Source organism: Grampus griseus (assembly GCF_964374135.1).
Source record: "Grampus griseus genome assembly, chromosome: X".
Classification (NCBI taxonomy): domain Eukaryota; kingdom Metazoa; phylum Chordata; class Mammalia; order Artiodactyla; family Delphinidae; genus Grampus; species Grampus griseus.
Genome location: NC_138999.1, coordinates 81,147,997 through 81,161,330, shown reverse-complemented (window position 1 = coordinate 81,161,330; position 13,334 = coordinate 81,147,997).

Genomic DNA, 13,334 nt, shown 5'->3' with positions numbered 1-13,334 from the left:
TTAAAATGGATTCTCACTAAAAGAGATTTTAAGTATGTTCTTGGGTAAAGGGAAAGTCTTCCCAGGTAGAAATTCTATGATAAAAGAGGGGTAAACAACCAAAAAGTTGTTAATACATTGGTAAATTTAAACGAACAATACTTTTATAAAGCAATAACAGTAATTTCTCAGGAAGTAAAAACTAAAAGTAAAAACTAGATAGATGTAAAATGTAAAGTAGCAATAGATGGGTTATCAGAGATAGTGTTAATGGTCCTTGTATTGTTCAGGAGAAAGGTAAAAATATTGATTAAGTGTAAGAGTCAATAATTTATGAAATGACATCAACAAGATGGTGAACAATTAAGTCTTGGATTCTCCTTCCACTGATGGACTCACTGATTTTAACAGCAACACTTGGATCAATTCCTTTGTGAGAAATCCAGAAACTAGATGTGAAGCTCCAGCACCTCAAATGAGTGCAAAACCAGCCACATCAAAACCAGTAGGAAAACTGAAGACACCCTCTAACCATAATCCTCATACCAGCGAAAGTACCATATAATCAAGAGAAACAGGAAACTCCAAGCTTCTCCCTGAGGAGGGAACAAGTTGGGCCACATATTTAAATCCCAACTTTTCTAATTGACACCTGAGGTAATGATTTCTCTCTCACATGTCTTGGAGTGTGGATGGGACCTGCAATATGCTAGTTGTCTGTGGGCTACAGAGAAAAGAGTGGTGGTTTGAACTAGTGTGCAGGCACCCACAACTCCTCCAGAATCTCAGCACAGAGAAAAAGGATGAACACCCTCAGCTCTCAGATTCTCCCTGTGGAGGAATAGAGTTGTAATGCACATCCACTATCCAATCTTTTCCAGGTGCTGCCCAAGTATCTGGCATTTGTTTCACCAGTCTTGGAGCACTGACAGGATCTGGCATATTCTATACACCTGGGGATTCCTAAGAACAAAAATGGTGGTTTGGACTAGCATGAAGGTTTGAGAGGCCCTCAGAAGCTTCCACCATGTTTAATGGACAGGATCTTCTGTACAAGGCCAGTCCATGAAAACTAGGAGAATTGGTGTTTTTCTTTTTTTAAATAATGTGTAGCTACCAGCACAGTCAATAAAAATAATGAAAAAGGGAAATGCAACCTAGAAAAAAGAACAAGTGAAAACTCTGGAAACAAACCTTAATGAAATGGAGACATATGAATTACATGACAGAAAATTCTAGATATCCATTATAAAAATGCACAATGAGATCATGAGAAAAATTCATGGACAAAGTGAGAATTTCAAAAAGACAGAATTTTAAAAAATAACAAAATAGAAATCTTGGAGTCAAAGGATATAATAACTGAACTGAAAGCACCAATGGAAGGATTCAGCAACAGACTAAAGCAAGCAGAATAAAGAATCAGCTAACTGGAAGACAGGTCATTGGAAATTAGTCAGAGAAGCAAAAAGAAAAAAATAATGAAAAATAATTAAGGAAATTTAAGGGACTTATGGGACACCATAAGTGTGCCAATATATGCATTATGAGAGTCCTAGAAGGAAAAAAGAGAGAGAAATGACCAAGAAGTTTATTCAAAGAAATGATGGCTTAAAATTTCCCAAATCTAGGGAAAGAAATAGACATCCAGATCTAGAATACCCAAATGACATAAAATTAGATGAGTCAAATAAAATTCATGCTGAGACACATTATAATCAAATTGTCAAAAGTCGAAGACAAAAGGAATTTTGAAAGCAGCAAAAGAAAAATGACTTTTATCATGTAAAAGGGAGCATCCATAAGGCTATCAGCAGATATTCCAGCAGAAACCTTGCAGGCAAGAGGGAGTGAGATGACATATTCAAAGCGCTGAAAGAAAAAAGAACTGCCAAACAAGAATACTATATCCAGCAAAACTCTCCTTCAAACATGAATGAGAGATAAAGACTTTTCAGATAAACAAAATCAAAAGGAGTCCTTTACCACTAGATCTGCCTTACAAGAAACGCTAAAGGGAATCCTTTAATTTGGTATGAAAGGACACTAAACAGCAACACTGTAGAAAAAGAAAATAAACTCTTTGGGACATGTAAATATATTGACAAACACAGAATTCTGTATAATTGTAACAGTGGTGAGTAAATAATTTTAGTTCTACTTTAAAAGAGTAGAGTTTGATAGTTTCTGGCCTTACATTTAGGTCTTTAATCCATTTTGAGCTTATTTTTGTGTATGGTGTTAGGGAGTGATCTAATCTCATACTTTTACATGTACCTGTCCAGTTTTCCCAGCACCACTTATTGAAGAGGCTATCCTTTCTCCACTGTACATTCCAGCCACCTTTATCAAAGATAAGGTGACCATATGTGTGAGGGTTTATCTCTGGGCTTTCTATCCTGTTCCATTGAGCTATGTTTCTGTTTTTGTGCCAGTACCATACCATCTTAATTACTGTAGCTTTGTAGTATAGTCTGAAGTCCAGGAGCCTGATTCCTCCAGCTCTGTTTTTCATTCTCAAGATTGCTTTGGCTATTCGGGGTCCTTTGTGTTTCCATACAAATTGTGAAATTTTTTGTTCTAGTTCTGTGAAAAATGACAGTGGTAATTTGATAGGGATTGCATTGAATCTATAGATTGCTTTGGGTAGTAGAGTCATTTTCACAATGTTGATTCTTTTAATCCACGAACATGGTATATCTCTCCATCTGTTGGTATCATCTTTAATTTCTTTCATCAGTGTCTTATAGTTTTCTGCATACAGGTCTTTTGTCTCCTTAGGCACACTTATTCCTAGATATTTTATTTTTTTTGTTGCAGTGGTAACTGGGAGTGTTTTCTTGATTTCACTTTCAGAATTTTCATCATTAGTGTATAGGAAAGCCAGAGATTTTTGTGCATTAATTTTGTATCCTGATACTTTACCAGATTCATTAATTAGCTCTAGTAGTTTTCTGGTAGCATCTTTAGGATTCTCTATGTATAGTATCATGTCATCTACAAACAGTGACAGCTTTGCTTCTTCTTTTCCGATTTGGATTCCTCTTATTTCCTTTTCTTCTCTGATTGCTGTGGTTAGAACTTCCAAAACTATGTTGAATAATAGTGGTGAGAGTGGGCAACCTTGTCTTTTTCCTGATCTTAGTGGAAATGTTTTCAGTTTTTCACCACTGAGGATGATGTTGGCTGTGGGCTTGTCATATATGGCCTTTATTATGTTGAGGAAAGTTTTCTCTATGCCTACTTTCTGTAGGGTTTTTATCATAAATGGGTGTTGAATTTTGTCAAAAGCTTTCTCTGCATCTATTGAGATGATCACATGGTTTTTCTCCTTCAATTTGTTAATATGGTTTATCACATTGATAGATTTGCGTATATTGAGGAATCCTTGCACTCCTGGAATAAACCCCACTTGATCATGGTGTATGATCCTTTTAATGTGCTCTTGGATTCTGTTTGCTAGTATTTTGTTGAGAATTTTTGCATCTATGTACATCAGTGATATTGGCCTGTAGTTTTCTTTCTTTGTGACATCCTTGTCTGGTTTTGATATCAAGGGGATGGTGGCCTCGTAGAAGGTATTTGAGAGTGTTCCTCCCTCTGCTATATTTTGGAAGAGTTTGAGAAGGATAGGTGTTAGCTCTTCCCTAAATGTTTGATAAAATTCGCCTGTGAAGCCATCTGGTCCTGGGATTTTGTTTGTTGGAAGATTTTTAATCACAGTTTCAATTTCAGTGCTTGTGATTGGTCTGTTCATATTTTCTATTTCTTCCTGATTCAGTTTTGGCAGGTTGTGCATTTCTAAGAATTTGTCCATTTCTTCCAGATTGTCCATTTTATTGGCATAGAGTTGCTTGTAGTAATCTCTCATGATCTTTTGTATTTCTGCAGTGTCAGTTGTTACTTCTCCTTTTTCATTTCTAATTCTATTGATTTGAGTCTTCTCCCTTTTTTTCTTGATGTGTCTGGCTCATGGTTTATCTATTTTGTTTATCTTCTCAAAGAACCAGCTTTTAGTTTTATTGATCTTTGCTATTGTTTCCTTCATTTCTTTGTCATTTATTTCTGATCTGATTTTTATGATTTCTTTCCTTCTGCTAGCTTTGGGATATTTTTGTTCTTCTTTCTCTAATTGCTTGAGGTACAAGATTAGGTTGTTTATTTGAGATGTTTCCTGCTTCTTAAGGTGGGCTTGTATTGCTATAAACTTTCCCCGTAGAACTGCTTTTGCTGCATCCCATAGGTTTTCGGTCGTTGTGTCTCCACAGTCATTTGTTTCTAGGTATTTTTTTACTTCCTCTTTGATTTCTTCAGTGATCAATTCATTATTAAGTAGTGTATTGTTTAGCCTCCATGTGTTTGTATTTTTTACAGATATTTTCCTGTAATTGATATCTAGTCTCATGAAGTTGTGGTCAGAAAAGATACTTGATACAATTTCAATTTTCCTATATTTACCAAGGCTTGATTTGTGATGCAAGATATGATCTATCCTGGAGAATGTTCCATGAGCACTTGAGAAAAATGTGTATTCTGTTGTTTTTGGATGGAGTGTCCTATAGATATCAATTAAGTCCATCTTTTTTAATGTATCACTTAAAGCTTGTGTTTCCTTATTTATTTTCATTTTGGATGATCTCTCCATGGGTGAAAGTGGGGAGTTAAAGTCCCCTATTATGAATGTGTTACTGTCGATTTCCCCTTTTATGGCTGTTAATATTTGCCTTATGTATTGTGGTGCTCCTATGTTGGGTGCATAAATATTTACAATTGTTATATCTTCTTCTTGGATCGATCCCTTGATCATTATGTAGTGTCCTTCTTTGTCTCTTCTAATAGTCTTTATTTTAAAGTCTATTTTTTCTGATATGATAATTGCTACTCCAGCTTTCTTTTGCTTTCCATTTGCATGGAATATCTTTTTCCATCCCCTTACTTTCAGTCTGTATGTGTCTCTAGGTCTGAAGTGGGTCTCTTGTAGACAGCATATATATGGGTCTTGTTTTTGTATCCATTCAGCCAATCTGTGTCTTTTGGTGGGAGTATTTAGTCCATTTACATTTAAGGTAATTATCGATATGTATGTTCCTATTCCCATTTTCTAAATTGTTTTGGGTTCGTTATTATACGTCTTTTCCTTCTCTTGTGTTTCTTGTCTAGAGAAGTTCCTTTAGCTTTTGTTGTAAAGCTGGTTTGGTGGTGTTGAACTCTTTCAGCTTTTTCTTGTCTGTAAATGTTTTAATTTCTCCATCAAATCTCAATGAGATCCTTGCTGGGTAGAGTAATCTTGGTTGCAGGTTTTTCTCCTTCATCACTTTCAGTATGTCCTGCCACTCCCTTCTGGCTTGCAGGGTTTCTGCTGAGAGATCAGCTCTTAACCTTATGGGGATTCCCTTGTATGTTATTTGTTGTTTTTCCCTTGCTGCTTTTAATATGCTTTCTTTGTATTTAATTTTTGACAATTTGATTAATATGTGTTTTGGCATATTTCTCCTTGGATTTATCCTGTATGGGACTCTCTGTGCTTCCTGGACTTGTTTAACTATTTCCTTTCCCATATTAGGGAAATTTTCAACTATAATCTCTTCAAATAATATTTTCTCAGTCCCTTTCTTTTTCTCTTCTACTGGAACATTTGGTGCGTTTAGTTGTTGTTCCAGAGGTCTCTGAGACTGTCCTCAGTTCTTTTCATGCTTTTTTCTTTACTCTGCTCTGCAGTAGTTATTTCCATTATTTTATCTTCCAGGTCACTTATCCGTTCTTCTGCCTCAGTTATTCTGCTATTGATCCCATCTAGAGTACTTTTAATTTCATTTATTGTGTTGTTCATCATTGCTTGTTTCGTCTTTATTTCTTCTAGGTCCTTGTTAAGTGTTTCTTGCATTTTGTCCATTCTATTTCCAAGATTTTGGATCATCCTTACTATCATTATTCTGAATTATTTTTCAGGTAGACTGCCTATTTCTTCTTCATTTGTTAGGTCTGGTGCCTTTTTATCTTGCTCCTTCATCTGCGGTGTGTTTTTTAGTCTTCTCATTTTGCTTGTCTTACTGTGTTTGGGTTCTCCTTTTTGCAGGCTGCAAGTTCGTAGTTCCCGCTGTTTTTTATTCCTGTCTCCAGTGGCTAATGTTGGTTCAGTGGGTTGTGTACGCTTCCTGGTGGAGGGGACTAGTGCCTGTGTTCTGGTCGGTGAGGCTGGATCTTGTCTCTCTAGTGGGCAGGTCCACGTCTGGTGGTGTGTTTTGGGGTGTCTGTGGGCTTATTATGATTTTAGGCATCTCTCTGCTAATGGATGGGGTTGTGTTCCTGTTTTGCTAGTTGTTTGGCATAGGTTGTCCAGCACTGTAGCTTGCTGGTCATTGAGTGAAGCTGGGTGCTGGTGTTAAGATGGAGGTCTCTGGGAGATTTTTGCCATTTGATATTATGTGGAGCTGGGAGGTCTCTTGTTGACCAGTGTCCTGAAGTTGGCTCTCCCACCTCTGAGGTAGAGCCCTGACTCCTGGCTGGAGCACCAAGAGCCTTTCATCCACACGGCTCAGAATAAAGGGGAGAAAAAGTAGAGACAATTAGTAGAAGTATGATGCAAGGAAGGAAGGAAGGAAGGAAGAAAGAAAGAAAGAAAGAAAGAAAGAAAGAAAGAAAGAAAGGAGGGAAGAAAGAAAGAAAGAAAGAAAGAAAGAAAGAAAGAAAGAAAGAAAGAAAGAAAGAAAGAAAGAAAGAAAGAAAGAAAGAAAGAAAGGAGGGAAGGAAGAAAGAAAGAAAGAAAGAAAGAAAGAAAGAAAGAAAGAAAGAAAGAAGAAAAGAATGAAAGAAGGAAAGAAAGGAGTGAGGGAGGTAGGGAGGAAGGAAGAAAGGAAGGAGAGAAGGAAGGAAAAAGACAGAAAGAAAGAAGATACAGTAAAGTAAAGTAAAGTATAATAATGTTATTGAATTAAAAAATAATTATTTATAAAAAAAAAAAGAAAAGGCACGGATAGAACCTTAGGACAAATGTTGGAAGCAAAGCTATACAGATAAAATCTTACACAGTAGCATACACATACACTCTCACAAAAAGAGGTAAAGGGGAAAAAATTATAGATCTTGCTCTCGAAGTCCACCTCCTCAATTTGGGATGATTTGTTGTCTAAAGGAGGGTAGGAAGGAAGGAAAGAAAGAAAGAAAGAAAGAAAGAAAGAAAGAAAGAAAGAAAGAAAGAAAGAAAGTAAAGTATAATAAAGTTATTAAAATTGAAATTAATTATTAAGACAAAAATTTAAAAAACAAACAATGGAAGGACAGAACCCTAGGACAAATGGTGGAAGCAAAGCTATACAGACAAGATCTCACACAGAAGCATACACATACATATTCACAAAAAGAGGAAAAGGGGAAAAAATCATAGATCTTGCTCTCGAAGTCCACCTCCTCAATTTGGGATGATTTGTTGTCCATTCATGTATTCCACAAATGCAGGGTACATCAAGTTGATTGTGGAACTTTAATCCGCTGTTTCTGAGGCTGCTGGGAGAGATTTCCTTTTCTCTTCTTTGTTCTCACAGCTCACAGGGGCTCAGCTTAGGATTTGGCCCTTCCTCTGCGTGTAGGTCGCTGGAGGGCGTCTCTTTTTTGCTCAGACAGGACAGGGTTAAAGAAGCTGCTGATTCGGGGGCTCTGGTGCAGTCAGGCTGGGGGGAAGGAGGGCACGGGGTGTGGGGCGGCCCTGCGGCGGCAGAGGCCGGCATGACGTTGCACCAGCCTGAGGCCCACTGTGCGTTCTCCCAGGGAAGTTGTCCCTGGATCCCAGGAACCTGGCAGTGGTGGGCTGCACAGGCTCCCTGGAAGAGGAGTGTGGATAGTGGCCTGTGCTCGCACACAGGACCCTTGGTTGTGGCAGCAGCAGCCTTAACATCTCCTGCCCGTCTCTGGGGTCCGTGCTTTTAGCTGCAGCTCGCGCCCATCTCTGGTATCCGCGCTTTTAGCCACAGCTCACGCCCATCCCTGGGGTCTGCGCTTTTAGCCACAGCTCGCGCCCGTCTCTGGGGTCCGCGCTTTTAGCTGCGGCTCGCGCCCGTCTCTGGGGTTCGCGCTTTTAGCCATGGCTCGCGCCCGTCTCTGGAGTTCCTTTAAGCAGCGCTCTTAAACCCCTCTCCTTGTGCACCAGGAAACAAAGAGGGAAGAAAAAGTCTCTTGCCTCTTTGGCAGGTGAAGACTTTTCCCCAGACTCCCTCCCGGCTAGCTGTGGTGCACTAACCCCTTCAGGCTATGTTCAAGCCACCAAACCCAGTCCTCTCCCTGCGCTCTGACAGAAACCCGAGCCTCAGCTCGCGGCCCCACCCGCCCCAGCGGGTGAGCAGACAAGCCTCTCGGGCTGGTGAGTGCCGGTCGGCACAGATCCTCCGTGCAGGAATCTCCCCACTTTGCCCTCCGCACCCCTGTTGCTGTTCTCTCCTCTGTGGCTCCGAAGTTCCCCCCTCTGCCTCCTGCAGTCTCAGCCCACGAAGGGACTTCCTAGTGTGTAGAAACTTTTCCTCCTTCACAGCTCCCTCCCACTGGTGCAGGTGCTGTCCCTATTCTTTTGTCTCTGTTTCTTCTTTTTTTCTTTTGCCCTACCCAGGTATGTGGGGAATTTCTTGTCGTTTGGGAGGTCTGAGGTCTTCTGTCAGCGTTCAGTAGGTGTTCTGTAGGAGTTGTTCCACGTGTAGATGTATTTCTTGTGTATCTGTGGGGTGGAAGGTGATCTCCACGTCTTGCTCTTCCGCCACCTTCCCAGCCCTCATGACATTTTAAAAAGTACTAGAACATATAATCCTCTAATTCACATGGAACCACAAAAGACTCTGAATTGTCAAAGGAATCTTGATAAAAAAGAACAGTCCTGGAGGTATCATGCTCCCTGACTTCAGTCTATGCTACAAAGCTATAGTAAGCAAAACAACATGGTGCTGGCACAAAACCAGACACAGAGATCAGTGAAACAGAATAGAGAGCCCAGAAATAAACCCATGCACCCATGGTCAATTAGTCTACGACAAAGGAGGAAGAAATATATAATGGAAAAAAGACAGTCACTTCAACAGGTAGTGCTGGGAAAACTGGACAGTCACATGTAAAACAATGAGATAAGAATATTCCCTCACACCATATACAAAAATAATCTCAAAATGGTTGAATGACCTAAATGTAAGAATGGAAACCATAAAACTCCTAGAAAAGAATACAGGCAGAACACTCTTTGACATGTCATAGCAATATTGTCTTGAATCAGTCTTCTAAGGCAAAAGAAATAAAGTTAAAAATAAACAAATGGGGCGTAATTAAATTTAAAAACTTTTGCACAGCAAAAAAAACTACTGACAAAACAAAAACACAACCTAGGGAATGAAAGAAAATATTTGCAAATGACGTGAACAGCAAGGGGTTAATATCCAAAATATACAAACAACTCATAGAACTCAATATCAAAAATAAAACAACTCATCAATAAATGGGCAGAAGACATTTTTCCAAAGAAGACATTCAAATGGCTAACAGACACATGAGAAAATGCTCAACATCATCAATTATTGGGTGGGGAAAAAGTTCCTTTGGCTTTTTAAGTAAAAATAAAAGACACATTTTTAATTTTCACCAAGAACTTTATTGAACAATGTAGTCACCCTTTTGTTCCACTACCTTCTGCCATTTTTCAGGCAACTTCATAATTCCATCTTCCCAAAACTTTTTATCTTTTTGAGCAAAGAACTCTTCCAGGTGCCTTTTACAGTCTTCCAGGGAATTGAAAATTTTTCCATTAAGAGGTTTTGTAAAGACCTAAATAAATGGAAATCCGAAGCTACAATGTCTGGTGAATACAGCAGATGAATCAGAACTTCCCAGCCAAGCTGTAACAACTTTTGCCTGGTCATCAAAGAAACATGTGGTCTTGTGTTATCCTGATGGAAGATTATGCATTTTCTTTTGACTAATTCTGGACACTTCTCATCAAGTGTAGTTTCAGTTGGTCTAATTGGGAGCAGTACTTGTTGGAATTAATCCTTTGGTTTTCTGGAAGGAGCTCATAATAGAGCACTCCCTTCTAATCCCACCATATACACAACATCACCTTCTTTGGATGAAGACCAGCCTTTGGTGTGATTGTTGGTGGTTCATTTCACGTGCCCCATGATCTCTTCCATTCCACATTGTTGTACAGTATCCACTTTTCATTGCCTGTCACAATTTGTTTTAAAAACGGAACGTTTTCATTACATTTCAGTAGAGAATCTCATGCGGAAATATGGTCAACACGTTTTTTTTCGCTTAACTTAGATGGAACCCAAATATCAATGCAATTCACATAACCAAGCTGGTGCAAATGATTTTCAACGCTTGATTTGAATATTTTGAGTATGTTGGCTATCCCTCGTGTAGTATAACGTAGATTTTTCTCAATTATTGTTTCGATTTGATCGCTATCAACTTCAACTGGTCTACCTGACCGTGGAGCATCATCCAGCGGGAAATCTCCAGCACGAAACTTCACAAACCACTTTTGCCACTTTTGATCAGTCACAGCACTTCCTCCATACACTGCACAAATCTTTTTGTGCATTTCATTTGCATTTTTAACCTTTCGTTAAATAATAAAGCATAATATGCCAAAAATGTTTTTTTCTTCCATCTTCAATATTAAAAGTCTATACAAAAATTCAGCAATTTTGATGTCTTTTTGTAAATGCATGCTAGGACAGCGGTCACATACAATCTAACAAAATTGTTTCGAATGAAGTTACAGACAACTAAGTGCTACTAGAGCCATCTATAGAAAAAAACGAATGAACTTTTTGGCCAACCCAATATTAGAGAAATGCAGATCAAAACAAAAGTGAGGTATCACGTCACACCTATCAGAATTGCTATCATCAAAAAGTCTATGAATAACAAATGTTGGAGAGGATGTGGAGAAAAAGAAACCCTTGAACACTGTTGGTGGGAATGTAAATTGGTGCAGCCACTATGGAAAACAGTATGAAGGTTCCTCAGAAAACTAAAACTAAAACTAGAAGTTACCATATGATTCAGCAATTCCACTCCTGGGTATATAACCAGAAAAAAATTGAGACACTAATTCGAAAAGATTAATGCACCCCAATGTTCATAGCAGCAGTATTTAGAATAGCCAAGACATGGAAGCAGCCCAAGTACCCATCAATAGTAAACTGCATTAAGAAATGTGGTATATATGTATATGTATATATATATATATATATATATATATATACACACACACACACGATGAAATATTACTCAGATGTATAAAAAGAATGAAATACTGCCATTTGCAGCAAAATGGGTGGACCTAGAGAATATTATGCTTATTGAAATAAGTCAGACAGAAAAAGACAAATACTGCATGATATCACTTGTATAAATAATAGAAATGAATGTATATGCAAAACAGAAACAGACTCACAGGTATAGAAAGTAAATTTGTGATTACCAAAGAGGAAATGGAAGGCAGGAGGGACAAGTTAGGTGTATGGGATAACCCTATCATATGTAATAAACTACCATATATAAAATAGATAAGCAACAAGGACATACTCTATACAGAGGGGATTATAGCCATTACCTTGTAATAACCTATAATTGAGTATAACCTGCAAAAATACTGAACCACTATGCCATACATCTGAAACTAACATAATATAATAAATCAAATATACCTCAATTAAAAATATATAAAAGATATTTAAAAAAACTAATTTAAGGAGCTACATTAGGATTTTTTGTGGTAATGCTTAAAAAATAAAAATCACAGTGAATAAGTTTTTTAAAATATTAGAAAGAAAATTAAAATTACAAATCATCTAAATGAAGAAAAGAAAGGATTGTAAGCAAAAATATCTCAGGACAAATAGGAAACACAAAATCAGATCATCAAAATAAATAAAAATATACCAGTAATTCAAGTAAGTGTAAGTGGTCCAGATATTCAAATTAAAAGACAAACTTTGGGCTTCCCTGGTGGCGCAGTGGTTGAGAGTCCGCCTGCCGATGCAGGGGACACGGGTTCGTGCCCCGGTCCGGGAGGGTCCCGCATGCTGTGGAGCGGCTGGGCCCGTGAGCCATGGCCGCTGAGCCTGCGCATCTGGAACCTGCGCGTCCGGAGCCTGTGCTCCGCAGCGGGAGAGGCCACAACAGTGAGAAGCCCACGTACCGCAGAAAAACAAAACAAACAAAAAAAAAGACAAACTTTGTTAGTCTGGTTAAAAATAAAATATAAGAAAACAAGATCCAGCTGTATGTTGTTCAAGTGACACATAATAAACAAGAGACTAAAGAAGAATTAAAAGTAAAAGAAAGGAATATATATACATATCATATCAAATATATATATAAAATATAAACAAAATAGAAGTGTGTGCATTTATTTTAATATCAAACAGTATAGGTTTATAGATTTTAGAGCCAAAATTATTTGGTGGAGATACTACGTAAAAGATATAATTCACACACACACACACACACACACACACACGCATATCAAAATTGAACTTGCATGCATCTAATTGCATAGACAAATATATGATGCAAAAAATGATATAATCACAGGAAGAAACAACCCATTCAGTCATTATGTTGGGAGATTTTTAAATTCACATAGCATGACTTGCCTCTGACCATATCCTCCAAGAGATGATTGATCTTGCTCTAATGTATTCTTTTATTAGCTTCATTTTTGATTATTTTATTGTCCTTCATATGAGGGGATGATTAAACATTTTAAGGCTAAAAATTAAAAATGGATTCTTAAACTGGAAACAGGATATTCAGGTCCATTCAGGTACTTTTCCTAAGATTGCAAGTTTTCATAATATTAGATGAATGTAATGCAATTAATTAGTATGGATTGATATTTGAATATGTGAGTTGAAACTTTGTTATGAGAAGTGATAAAGACTCCATTCTTGACCAGTCTTTAGTCACCAATCTTTATTCAGGCTCCTCTAAGCCCTCTTCTCAACTAGGTCTTGATCTTGACTGGCTCAGCCCAGTTTTAGCAGAGAATTCTGTGAAGTCAGTTAGTGAGAATCTTACCACCACTTGATATTTGATCAAATTCTTCAACAGCCCCATCCTTAATATCTAAGCCCTTGGCATTCTTTTAGTGAGAATTTTATTAGGTCAGTTTAGGAAGAATCCCTCTCCTTGGTATCTAATCTAGTTCTCTTTAGTAATTTTCCATCCACTGATCCCCTCATTCTGTTCTTTAGCTATAAATTTCCAGCTGTCTCTGCCATATTTGAAGTTGAGTTCAATCTCTCTCCTCCATTGCAGTAGTCTTGACCACTATTGCAATTGTTTTGAATAAAGTCTTCCTTATTTTTTAA